This window comes from Malus domestica, chromosome 11 (assembly GCF_042453785.1).
Source record: "Malus domestica chromosome 11, GDT2T_hap1".
Classification (NCBI taxonomy): Eukaryota; Viridiplantae; Streptophyta; class Magnoliopsida; order Rosales; family Rosaceae; genus Malus; species Malus domestica.
The window spans coordinates 30,686,751-30,699,210 of NC_091671.1; positions in this window are offsets into that span (position 1 = coordinate 30,686,751).

The following is a 12,460-nucleotide window of genomic DNA, read 5'->3' on the forward strand; positions in this document are numbered from 1 at the left end:
TCCTTTAAATTCTCAACCGACTTGGCTTCAAATTCCAGAATTTTGAATCAATTACCTTATTTCCCTGCTTGAGTTGTGCCTCTGAGTCTCTGCCATCCTGTGATCCCATCCTCCGTCCACTCCACATCCTGAGGTTTTCCAGTTCCCATCCCACCACTCTAGTCGTTGTGGCAGACGGCCTAGAAGCAAATTTGAGGGTTGAGGTGTTGAGTAGAGTCATAAGTCCCACTTTGACTCCCATTTGAGCAGTTGGCCAGAGTGACAGAGCCCACTTTTTATTCTTTTTTTTAATTGATTTTTGTTTAGTTTTTCATAAAAAAAAATTCAACTTAATTTTGCTTTTTTTTTTTTTAAATTTTACCAATTAGTTTGCTTTTTACAAATTAGCTAATTTTGTATTTGTAAGATCCCACATTGACCTACGAAGAGGGGGTGATGTGCCTTATATGTACATGCTCCCCTCCCTATAGTACGAGGCCTTTTGCGAACTCATTGGCTTCGGATTCCATCGGAACTCTGTAATTAAGCGAGTTCAGGCGAGAGCAATCCTATGATGGGTGACCCACTGGATGGGTGACCCACTGGGAAGTTCTCAGAAACAAAATTGTGAGGGAATGGTAAGCCTAGAGCGGACAATATTGTGCTACGGTGGGGTCGAGACTGGGATGTGACAATTTGGTATCAAAACCACTCTGCCGTTCGGTGCGGATATGCTGGCGAGGACGCCAAGTTCCCTTTAAGTGGGGTGGATTGGAAGATCTCACATCGACCAACATAGAGGGGGTGATGTGCCTTATATGTACATGCTCCCCTCCCTATATTACGAGGCTGCAAAGTACAACAACCGTGTGTCGTATCAAGACTGCAAAAGTACCAAAGTTAGAGTGGCGACTGGCAAGTAAGTAATTTTTATAATATATGTTGCCTTATATGTACATGCTCCACTCCCTATAGTACGAGGCTGCAAAGTACAACAATCGTGTGTCGTATCAAGATTGCAAAAGTACCAAAGTTAGAGTGGCGACTGGCAAGTAAGTAATTTTTATAATATATGTTGAAACTTTAATTGATATGATGTTTGTTGCTAAATTTTTATAATATTATCGATGAGGTTGAAGACTTGATGGTTTGTTAAAGGTTAAAATTTCAAAGAGTTTTGCTTGGATTGGTTGTATATGACTTTGCTTTTAATTGTCGGGGTTTATGTACTATGTCTTCCTGTTGTATTTTTTTTTTTTAAGTAATATAATATGGGCGTGAGGGCCTAGCCCCCTCAGCTTTGACTGGGTTCCAGCCCTCTTTAAATTTTTTTTTTAATATATGTTTGTATTGACCCTAACAACTACCTAGCCTATGTGGCGCGTAGGCCGAGTAATTAATATGTTAACTACGTTCTTTGGTTGAATGCGGGGCGTGTCAACTTGTTGGTTGAGTTCGACTGGGAGTAAAATATGTTGATGTGGTGCTGGCTGCGCTGCTGATTCCTTGATCTCGCAACTGCAACCAAGGAAGGAACATGTCAGGGCCTTCGGGTTCTAGAGCCTGAGGACAAAGCTGCTAGTTATGTGAAGTTCAATATCAAATTCGGCTTTCAGTGTGCCGAATGTAGTAACCTGGTAACACCTCACTTCGCCGAGAAGGCTAATGAGATGACCTCTTCCAACAAAGACTGGGAAATCCTTGTTGACTGAGACTTGGATAAATAACCAGTCGGTCTCGAAGTAGCGCTCTCTATCCAAATTGAAGGTGCTCCTTGATCGGGTGATTTTACAGCTCAAGTGTTGCTTATCTAAACTGAAGATGTTGCCAATTGCCTCCACAATGTTGTTTATCCAAACTAAAGATGTGTTGGCGGAGAAAAAGAAAATAAAAATCTCAAGGTGTTTGAGAAGTTTGGGCAGAACAGTTGTGTGTTGAATTAAAGGGGGTTGAAATGTTGCATGCAGCCCTGTATTTATAGTGGCTGTATTTTGCTTAGCACGACCTGATAGCTTTAGGGGTGGTTTGGTATGGGATCCCAAATCGAAAATTTTTGGGAAGGAAATTTGAAGACCAATCCCAGACCAAAATTTCGGTATTTCGGGATGGTTTGTTATTCCCAAATTGCATACAAATTGAAATAGAGATCATTCATCCCAGACCAAAATTTCGGTATTTCGGGATGGACTGTGGATTAAAAGCACTGAATGCCTTTTCAAGAAATTTTGTTTGACAAATTTAAACACCAACCAAGCATCAGCCTGATATATCAAGCCCATATATGGCTTCGTTAAAACATATGCAGTGGTTTGCATCTTCCCTATCAAGACATGATTTGTCTTGATCATGAAGCCACCATCTTCCATTTTAAATAATGGGATTCGTAATACTGCATATCAATTTGATTTTGTTAACGGAATCACTCCATAACAACATCCTTAAGAAATCATTTAACAGGCACAACGGTTGGCAATATTTTGAATTGGCAAAACCAATCACATATCACAAGAACTGATTGCCATTCTCATGTCTAATTTTTAGAGTATTGGACCAACAACAATAACGTTAAATGGCAAAAAGCATTAAATAAACAATACCTTAACAAACTGCCCATGTCGTTCTTAATGAAAATCAAGAACAATACCTTTACAGCAATATGCATGTGCTTCAAAGTCTAAATTTTAAACGACAGTTTCACTAACGTATATTCAAATCATTCTTTTCTACTTTCTCAATATAAATTTTTCTTAAATCCATTTTTTTTCTTCTAATTATTGCATAAGGAAAATATTATGTCTTTAGATTGTTGGAGCAATATTAGAAAATATGAAAATGACATAAAAAATTCCAATGATCTTCAAGAAATTCACAACATCAATTATATATGAGATTAATATAAACAACTATAGAGAAAGTTAGAAAAACTGACAAACTTGGAGATTGAGACTTACATAAATGTAATGTCCTAAAGACAAAATTTCGCCCTTACTCTTGTGCTTGTAGTTCGGTTCGGTAGGCGTCCGGCTCCCAGGATTCAACAATCTATAATCCGAAGTCAAAGCATTTCAATCTTCGGACTCTGGCAAACTTTATATATTCCGTATTCTCAAGACACGACTCGGAATTTGACAAACGAAGAATGAGAGAAATATAGTGGGGAAACTCTATTTCTCAAGAGTAAAAGGAAACTCTAATTTTCTATCATTTAATACCAATGGTTTCATGGGTTTATATAGAACTCAATTACTACTTATTAAAGAGATATAACTTTTCATCTATAAGTATACATCATTTAGCAAGAGAATGCATCAAAATAACATAACTTTTCAAAGAAATACGGTTAATACTATTTTTCATTCAATTATTAAAATGATGTATTACAATATTTCATATTATAATATATAATTTCCAACACATGTTGACAATGAAAAGACTAAGCCACCCTCGGCGACTCCATCATCAAGGAGTCCTTCGACGACAGCGGTTGGGGGTCTTTCCACCCACCACTTCTAATGATGTTCAGAGGATATAGTGGGAACACCACCATCCATGACGAACGTTAAGATCGGCACTGACGCCGCCGAATGGATTGTTACCGTTGAACTCGGCTCATAGCCTAGCCAAACTTAGAAAAGAATCGATACCGCTGAGCTTGAGTTGTATTCTGAGGTGGCCTGCCATAAAGGACATTTGACATCCTCTCCGAGTCATCGTCAAGAGTCACCGTCGAGCTTGACAGTATCATTCATAATCCAATTGTGCTCTCGGTGGGCATGCTGCTCTAGCCTCAACAGTAAATCGAGAAACAACCCATGTTCTCCATAAAAGAAAAAACTAAAAATATGACTTTAGCCCCTGAAACTTAATTTTCGTTACATAAAACCTGACATAATTTTTTCACTTGATTAAAATCCATTGACTAGGCTCCACACAAGTAAATTCATTAACTATGTTTGACTTCACCATTGTACATTTTTTAAATGCCTTATATACCCTTAATTACATTTTTGACATATACAATTAATTGTATATGCATTAAAAGGTGGATTAATGATTTTTGAAAAGAGAAATAAGCATTAATATTCATACTGTGATTCGATCACAATATATATGATGTAATTAAACAAATATGTGGGGAATCAATAAATGTGCCTAATAGTTGTGCTAATATATGGAGAATAATTTACCTACTGTTGTGGTCTATTTTATCTTACAAGGTTAAAGGGGGCCAGCGGTAGAGAGAGCGAGATTAAAAAAGATGTGTTTGTAGAATTGTAGGGGAATGTGTGTTGTTATCCCTCCTACATTGTGCCTTTATTTATAGTAGTCAAATGTGAGAAGATATTCCTCTTTCCCCAAGTAATACAAGTTGTAATAGGAAATGATAACTAGAATAAAATCTAATCTAAGATTTACACAATCACACTTAAACTAGGAATGTTTATAACAAATCCCCCTTGAGTGTGTAAATACTCAAGGTAGATTCAACATCATGCAGAAGTTGAGGAAGTCGACTTGTCGACACTGATTCTATGGAACAACGCTTATTCTCAATAAGGTAGGCACTTGAATAAGTAAATGAGTCTCACTAAAAAACCCTAAGGCTATGGCAAAAACCCGAGTAGGGACAAAATCCACAGTCTAAGGAAAAATGCGTGAGAAATGCAAAGTCAAAAGAAACGTCTACAAGACATCATGGAGGATATGACCAGCCCAAGGTGGGTGCCTCGTTAAAACCTAGTTAGGTAGCAAAAACCCAGTGGGAAAAATGCTCCTAATCATAGGGAAAAAGAGTACATTAAGATCAAGCAAGTATCTTCAGGATACTCCCCCTGTGTTTGACACAGTTCCAAAGAGAAATAGCAAAGTTACAACTCAGAAAGTTTACGCATACCAATTCCATGAACAAGCTTCTGAAACGTCGTCTTCGGCAGTGATTTGGTGAAGAGGTCGGCCAGATTGTCTTGTGAATGGATTTGCGTGACTTCAATCTTCTGATGCTCTTATTGTTGATGTGAAAAGAAGAACTTCGGCGCAATGTACTTGGTGTTGTCTCCTTTGATGTAACCATTCTTGAGTTGTTTGATGCATGCTATGTTGTCTTCAAATATCATCGTCGGGACATCAACGTGGGGATAAAGATCACAGAAGCTTCGAATATGGCCCATAACTGCTCTCAACCAAAAACATTCCCGAGTTGCTTCATGTAAGGTGAGAATTTTAGCATGGTTAGACGAAGTGGCAACTAAGGTCTGTTTAGTTGACCTCTAAGAGATTGCGGTGCCTCCAACGGTAAAGACATAACCCGTTTGAGAACCCGCCTTGTGTAGATCATATAAGTATCATGCGTCGGCATAACCAACAAGGTGAGAATCGACTCAAGAAGTAGAAGGTGTGACATTACTCAAGGATCTGTAGGGATAGAACAAGCCTAAATCTGTAGTACCCTTAAGGTAACGGAAGATGTCTTTCACGCCAGTTCAGTGTCTGCGTGTAGGTGTATTACTGTATCTATCCAAAAAATTAACAGTGAAGGAGATGTCGGGTCTATTGCATTGAGCTAAGTACAATAAAGTGCCTATCGCACTTAGATAAGGAACTTCAGGCTCCAAAATCTCTTCATCATCTTCCTTTGAACAAAAGGGATCTCATTTTGCATCTAGCGATCGAACAATGCTCTATCTCAAGATCAAGACAGTATTGAGTCTTACCTAGATCTTTCATCTTAAATTTCGACTTCAGGTGCGCGGCAATTCTCGCGAGCTCTTCATAAGTTCCAATAAGGTTCATGTCATCGACATATACTGCAACAATCGCAAATCCGGAATGTGACTTCTTAATGAACACACAAGGGCATAGTTCATTGTTCACATATCCCTGACTAGTCAAATACTCACTCAGACGGTTATACCACATTCTTCCAGATTGTTTCAAACCGTAGAGTGAACACCTCAACCGAATTGAGAGCGTGTTCCGAGGTTTGGAAATATTTGAACCAGTTAATGTAAGTCTTCCGGGAACTTTCATATAGATTTCTGTATCAAGATCCTCATAGAGATACGCAGTTACTACGTCCATCAGCTGCATGCTCGGTTTTTTCAGAAACTACCAAACTTATAAGGTAGCGAAAAGTAATCACATCCATAACGGGTGAATAAGTTTTGTCATAGTCAATCCCGGGGCATTGTGAGAAGCCTTGTGCAACAAGCTGAGCTTTGTAACGCACAATTTCATTTTTCTCATTATGCTTCCGAACGAAAACCCACTTGTAGCCAACGGGCTTCACATGTGGAGGAGTAGGAGCTATAGGTCCAAACACCTTATGTTTCGCAAGTGAATCAAGTTCAACTTAGATTGCTTATTTCTAGTTTGACCAATTAGTTCTACGTCGGCATTAATTAACGGAACGTGGTTTAATGTCATCGCTTAACATGATCTTAGTAGCTACTGCATATGTTAATGCATCGTCGACATTCATCTCATTTCTACGCCACACATTATCTAAGCTAGCATAATAGACCGATATCTCACGAATTTTCGGGAGGAGGATTCGTCTCTTCAAGGACGCTTCCATAATCTAGAATTTCCTCATAGAATGAGTAAGCGATAGTTGAATTCACGGTAGGTTCTTCAGATCCTTGTGCCGTAAGTTTCCTCTTCCGGGGGTATGAATCCTTTGAACAAAGGGGTCTGCCACGTTTTTGTGTAGGGGCAGATGATTAGCTAGCCGCTAATGTACGTGGATCACCAATATTGCTGTCCCGAGCCTCCAAGAGGGAAGTCCTTCGTACATTTGGTACATCCATCTTTGCAGGCGTATTCGCAGTTGGAATATGTGATCTTGTCACTTGCGCTAGATCGGTGAAAGCATATGGCATGCCTAAGTTATGCTCTGAAGATCTAATATGCACTGCACTTCAATTTCAGACTAAGCGGTGTGGGGATCTAAATGAGACAAAGTGGGAGTCGTCCACGATAATTCGCGTCGTTCTTATCTCCCCGTAACGACGGGGAGACTGTCTCGTAGAAGTAACAATCCGCGAAACGAGCGGTAAACAGATCGCCTGTCAAAGGTTCTATGTAACGAATAATCGAAGGAGAATCATATCCGACATAGATTCCCATCCTTCGCTGAGGCCCTATTTTTGTACATAAGGGCAGCGAGATCGGCACATATACTGTAATTGGTTACGTATAGAGTCCTGTAAATTGGCTTAATTTCTCAAATGTATCAATATGCAATTGGCTTTATCACCTCTCTCTCTCTCTCTCTCTCTCTCTCTCTCTCAATTATGCTGTAATTGGTTATTTAATTAATCATTTTTATCTGAAGCTCATTGTTGGATTATAAATTTTAATGCTGTTTTGGGTGCACATGTTGCATTAAATTTCGGTTATAGATTGAAAACTGACCAGTTTCACCACCAGATGAAGAAACCAATTGTTAGAACCAGAAGCACTTGAAGAAATAATCGATGATTTGGATATACATTCAAATTTAATTACTTTCGTTTTCTTAATTTTTTTCCGTTTGCAAAAATTGGATCAAACAACGTATCCAAATCTCACTGCAATTCTATGGGTGGTTATATAGGTTAGTTGAAATCTAAAGAAGAAACTTGATTAGGGTGTATTTTGTAATCAATTTTTTGATAATTTTTTTTTAAATCAAGTAAAAAACTGAATTGAAACTAAAACCAAACTGGAAAAAACTGAACTAAAATTAATTGAACTGAATGAAAAATCGAAAAAATCAAACCAAACCAAACCAAATAGTAATTTCTATTTGATTTTCGATTTTGACAAACAATTAAACTGAATAGAACCGAACCCACCCCTGCTAAGAATTAACAAAAAAATAATAGCCACCAGACTTATTTTTAAAAAGTAGAAAGTAGACTATTCATACTAGGGTTTTTATCACAAATGGTCCTTGAAATTGAAAATCAATCAATGTAGTCCCTGAAGGTGACGCAAATCAATGTCGTCTTTCCATCACAATTCTATTAAAAAATTTGTTAAGTGGTGATGTGATATATAAATGAGTTTGAAAAGTCTTTTTTTCTCACAAATAATCAAAATGGTCCAGGAAATTGACTCGCGACATCAAAATGATCTCTGAAATTGAAAATTGATCAATGTAGTCCTGCAAGTAAGTGTTTCAAATCAATGTAGTCATTCCGTCATAATTTTCTCAAAAATTCTGTTATGTGATGATGTGACACATTAATAGTTGAATATCAGAGTGCGCATACCACAATGAACGAACAAACGGATTACAAAACTAGAAATATTATTTATCAAACGAGAATGCCGAAACGGCTACAGAATCCCAAGAGACTACATTGTGAATAACTTATTATACTATAGAGTTACAAAGTACCATATATATAGAAAACTAACATAACCCTAATAGGCAAGGAAACGAAACCCTAATACTAACGGGCTAATACCAAAATACCAAACATTAAAATAAATCTAAATAATAATATTTTCCAACATTAATGGCTCACACAAGTCTAATTAAATTAAAAAAAAAATTACAAATAAGCTTAATAATTTAATGTTAATAAAAAAATTGTCAACCCAAAAACCCAATCTTGCAATCACCTCCGATCTCAGTCCACATTTCTATACCTCAATCGCTCTCTATTCTCTGAAAAAACAATCTCAATACACCAATCTTTACACACTTTGACACCCTTCACCGAATTGAACCTGGATTGATATCACCTTTGGTGACGGCTTGGCCCATTGACAACGATTTATGGAGAGCTTGTTCGGGCCTTCCTTAGTGGTCTGGTGCTGCAAAAAACAACGAGATTTGCCTTGATAGTGAGGTTATAACCGAGGTGCATCCATTGCTAGTTGAAAACTATTTCCACAACCCTCTCAAGCCTTGGCCTTGGTTAAGCCTTGTGCCTTTGAGAGTTTATAGAAGGGATCTCTCTTCGGAGTAAGCCTTACTATAAGAAAAAATATTTTCGTTGTGCAAAAAGGTATTTAGTGGAAAAAATATCTTCGGAGTAGGCCTGAAATTATAAAACCACATCAACACATGACAAGTTTTTTTTTACAGAATTGTAGCGGAAAGATCATATTGATTTGCGACACCTATTTTCAAGAACTACATTGATTGATTTTCAATTTCAGGGACCATATTGATGGTGTGGGTCAATTTCAGGGACCATTTGTGATAAAACCCCGTAAATCTTGTGAGACCTATTTATGTGCCACATAAGCACTTAATATAATTTTTAACAGAATTGTGACAGAATGACCATATTGATTTGCGACACCTATTTTCAGTGACTACATTGATTAATTTTTAATTTCAGAGACCATCTTAATGGTAAGAGTTAATTTCAAGGATCATTTGTGATAAAAACTCTTCTTACTAATAGCTCACAAATTAGATTTATATTAAATTTACCCTTAAATGTAATATTGCATTAGTCTTCCAGAAAATGATGGGTGATGCGTAATTCCAAGTTTCCAACTGCCACTAGAAAGTGCGGGCGATCTTTGGTACCAGTCAACAGAAGAAAATCTATTATATTTAAACGTTGATGAACATGCTCATTTCTATTAGTAATAAATTATTTAATTTGCAAGTTTTTTATCTATAAATTTAGTATCCCTTAGATTAATCTATTTTATTTATTCAACACCCTGACAAGGTGTTAGGTATGCAACTTGGTTCTTTTCTATGAAATGATCACAGAGCGGCCTAAGAAGTCAAGGCTCAAGCTCACCGTCGTTATATTTTTTAGGTTTAGGCCGTATTACCAGGTTGCTCCGTTGGCCAGGTGATTGTGAAATAACATAAAACAAACAACAAGAAATTGCTAAGTCTTACGAAAAGAAAGATAACAAAAAACTTCAAAAGCAACCCAAAATAATGCATCAAATGTGGCAGAGGTATTTTTGTCATTTAACAGTTTTTTTAAAAATTAATTTTTTTGTATATATATTTTTTTTGATAATTAGTACCTCATAATAGGCTAATAATAATGTGATTCAATCAGTTGTTCATTAAATATTATTTTCTCTATTTTTAAACACATTCAAAACATCTTAAGGTGGGTAATGCCGGTTATAAAAAGGGTCTTTCACATGCGGAAAATAATGTGATTAAATTAGTTGTCAAATGATTTTTTTTTTTTGAACAAAAGATATTATCTACACCAAGGGGAGGGAGTAGGCTTAGCCTCACAATAGGGTAGCAATAATATGATTCAATCAGTTGTTTATTAAATATTATTTTCTCTATTGTTAATATAAATTCAATAGAGACTGATTTTATTATGTGGATTCAACTACTTTAATTGGTTTATGATGGTTTTCTTCTAGCATAATCTAAGAGTATTCATCTACCTAAAATATTTGACTTTTCTTTTGTCAATTTACACATATAAATATATTTAAAACGTGTAAGCCGCGCGTAGCACGCCGTAATATTACGTAGCTGTCACTTTTTCCATTGAAAAATATACTTTTGAGGAGAAGTTTTTGCTCAAACTTGGAATTTTATGAAAAGAGCTTCCTTTTTCTAGATCCATCCCCACAAGACAAAGAAGCTATGGAAAAATTTACAAGTCAGTCAACAAAGATTTTTTGAAATACACCATTGTAATTTTGATTCACCAACGCAACAAAGTGAAGTTATTATCTTTGATTCACCAAGCCATGAAAGGGAATGCTTTGAATTCGCCACCCAATTGTTATCATTTTAATTAACGTGGTATTATTAATTGGTATTATTGATTATTTTTTGTGGGATTATTGATTGATACTCTTCTTTTTTAGTCAAACGATAGATTTTGTTAGATTAGCTAACGACGGAGTTTAAGCCCACATCGTCATGTAAGAGCTCAATACATTTCCACCATTATAGTAAATGCCACTTGCAATTTATACGTTGATTATTTGTTTTATATGCACCCAATAATTCTTTCAAATAATATTTTTGTAACTCAAAATCCAATTTTGCCCTTCGGCAATTTTCTTTCTTGATCCAACACCTAAACAGCCATCAAATCAACCCAACTAACCGCCGACGACCACTTATTCTGACGAACACTATGTTCTTTCTTTCCTTCATAGGGCAATGGTTTGATTTGAGGACGGAAATATTATGTCTATCCTTATAATCATGGAAATTAATTATATTCATAACTGCAAATTAACCATCGGATATTATCAATAACCATACTCATCAGGTAATGGATTTCTCATCAGTTAACGGCTATATCCATCTTCATCGCTACACAAAAAAAAAAAAAAAATTGATCAGTTGACACATTATAATTTAGTAAATATTAATTCAGTAATAAAATATTTGATGTATAATAAAATGATTTTTGATCATGTGGAATATAAAAATTAAAGCTAAACATTGTTGATGTTGGCTGATCTTTGATATCTCTTATAAGTACCATTGAATTGTTATTGATCTTGATTCAAAACTTTTGAACTTTTCAACAAAATGCAACTCACATAATGCAACTTTTGTATTTTCAAGGTAATGAATTCGGTAAATAATGAATATACATATATATAAATTATATTATATATTATTCGGGTTGCATTCGAGGATTGATACAGATTGGGAACCCCTAAAACCATAACCGAATATATTCACGGTTTTTCCCCGTATCCAAAATATACACGAATTTTTATACCCAAATCCAACCCATTTGAGCGGTTATCCACGATGACCGGGTTTATAGATTAGAATTATCATCCTTATTCCTTTCCACGATTACCGGACCATTCTGCCGTGGTGAATCATATCCTTCCTTTCTCTGTATACATTCTTTTTCCTCTCCTCCTATCTCTCCATGTATTGCTAACTCCCTAACAACCAGGTTGCTAGGTGATGGTGAAATAACATAAAACAACGAAGAAGAAATTGTTAAGTCCAACGAAATATACGACTGTTATCTTGATTACAACCCATGAAAGTGAAATCCTTGAATTGGCAACAGGATTGTTATCTTTTTAATAACGTGATATTGTTCAAAAGTGGAGCTGTTCGCTCCCTAAATCCGCCATGGTGCCTTGCGGGCAAGCCGGGGATTTACTGCACATACGAGATTAGTGGGTGCAGGCGTGCCACTACTAGAGCCGCTAGTAGACGGGATTTGAATGATTGAGGTTGCGCCTTTTGACCTCAAATCAAGAGATTGTGCCATTTGAGTGGGAGTTGCTCAAATTAAGGTTCTTTGTTTGCCTTAAAAATAAGGACTTTACTTATACGGAGAGATAGAACAATATGTAAATGACAAGGTTGCTTGGAAATATAAACGACAGAGGAAAGTGACTAATATTGCAGATTGCTTGTGATTTATATGACTGGAAATGAGTACATAAAAGCTACACATCAGATCGATACTACAAGTGAGTAGCAGAGCTAATAAACAAGAAAAGCAAAGGATGCTTGGCTCAAAATAAATGTCTACAAGGAAGCTGATGAGCT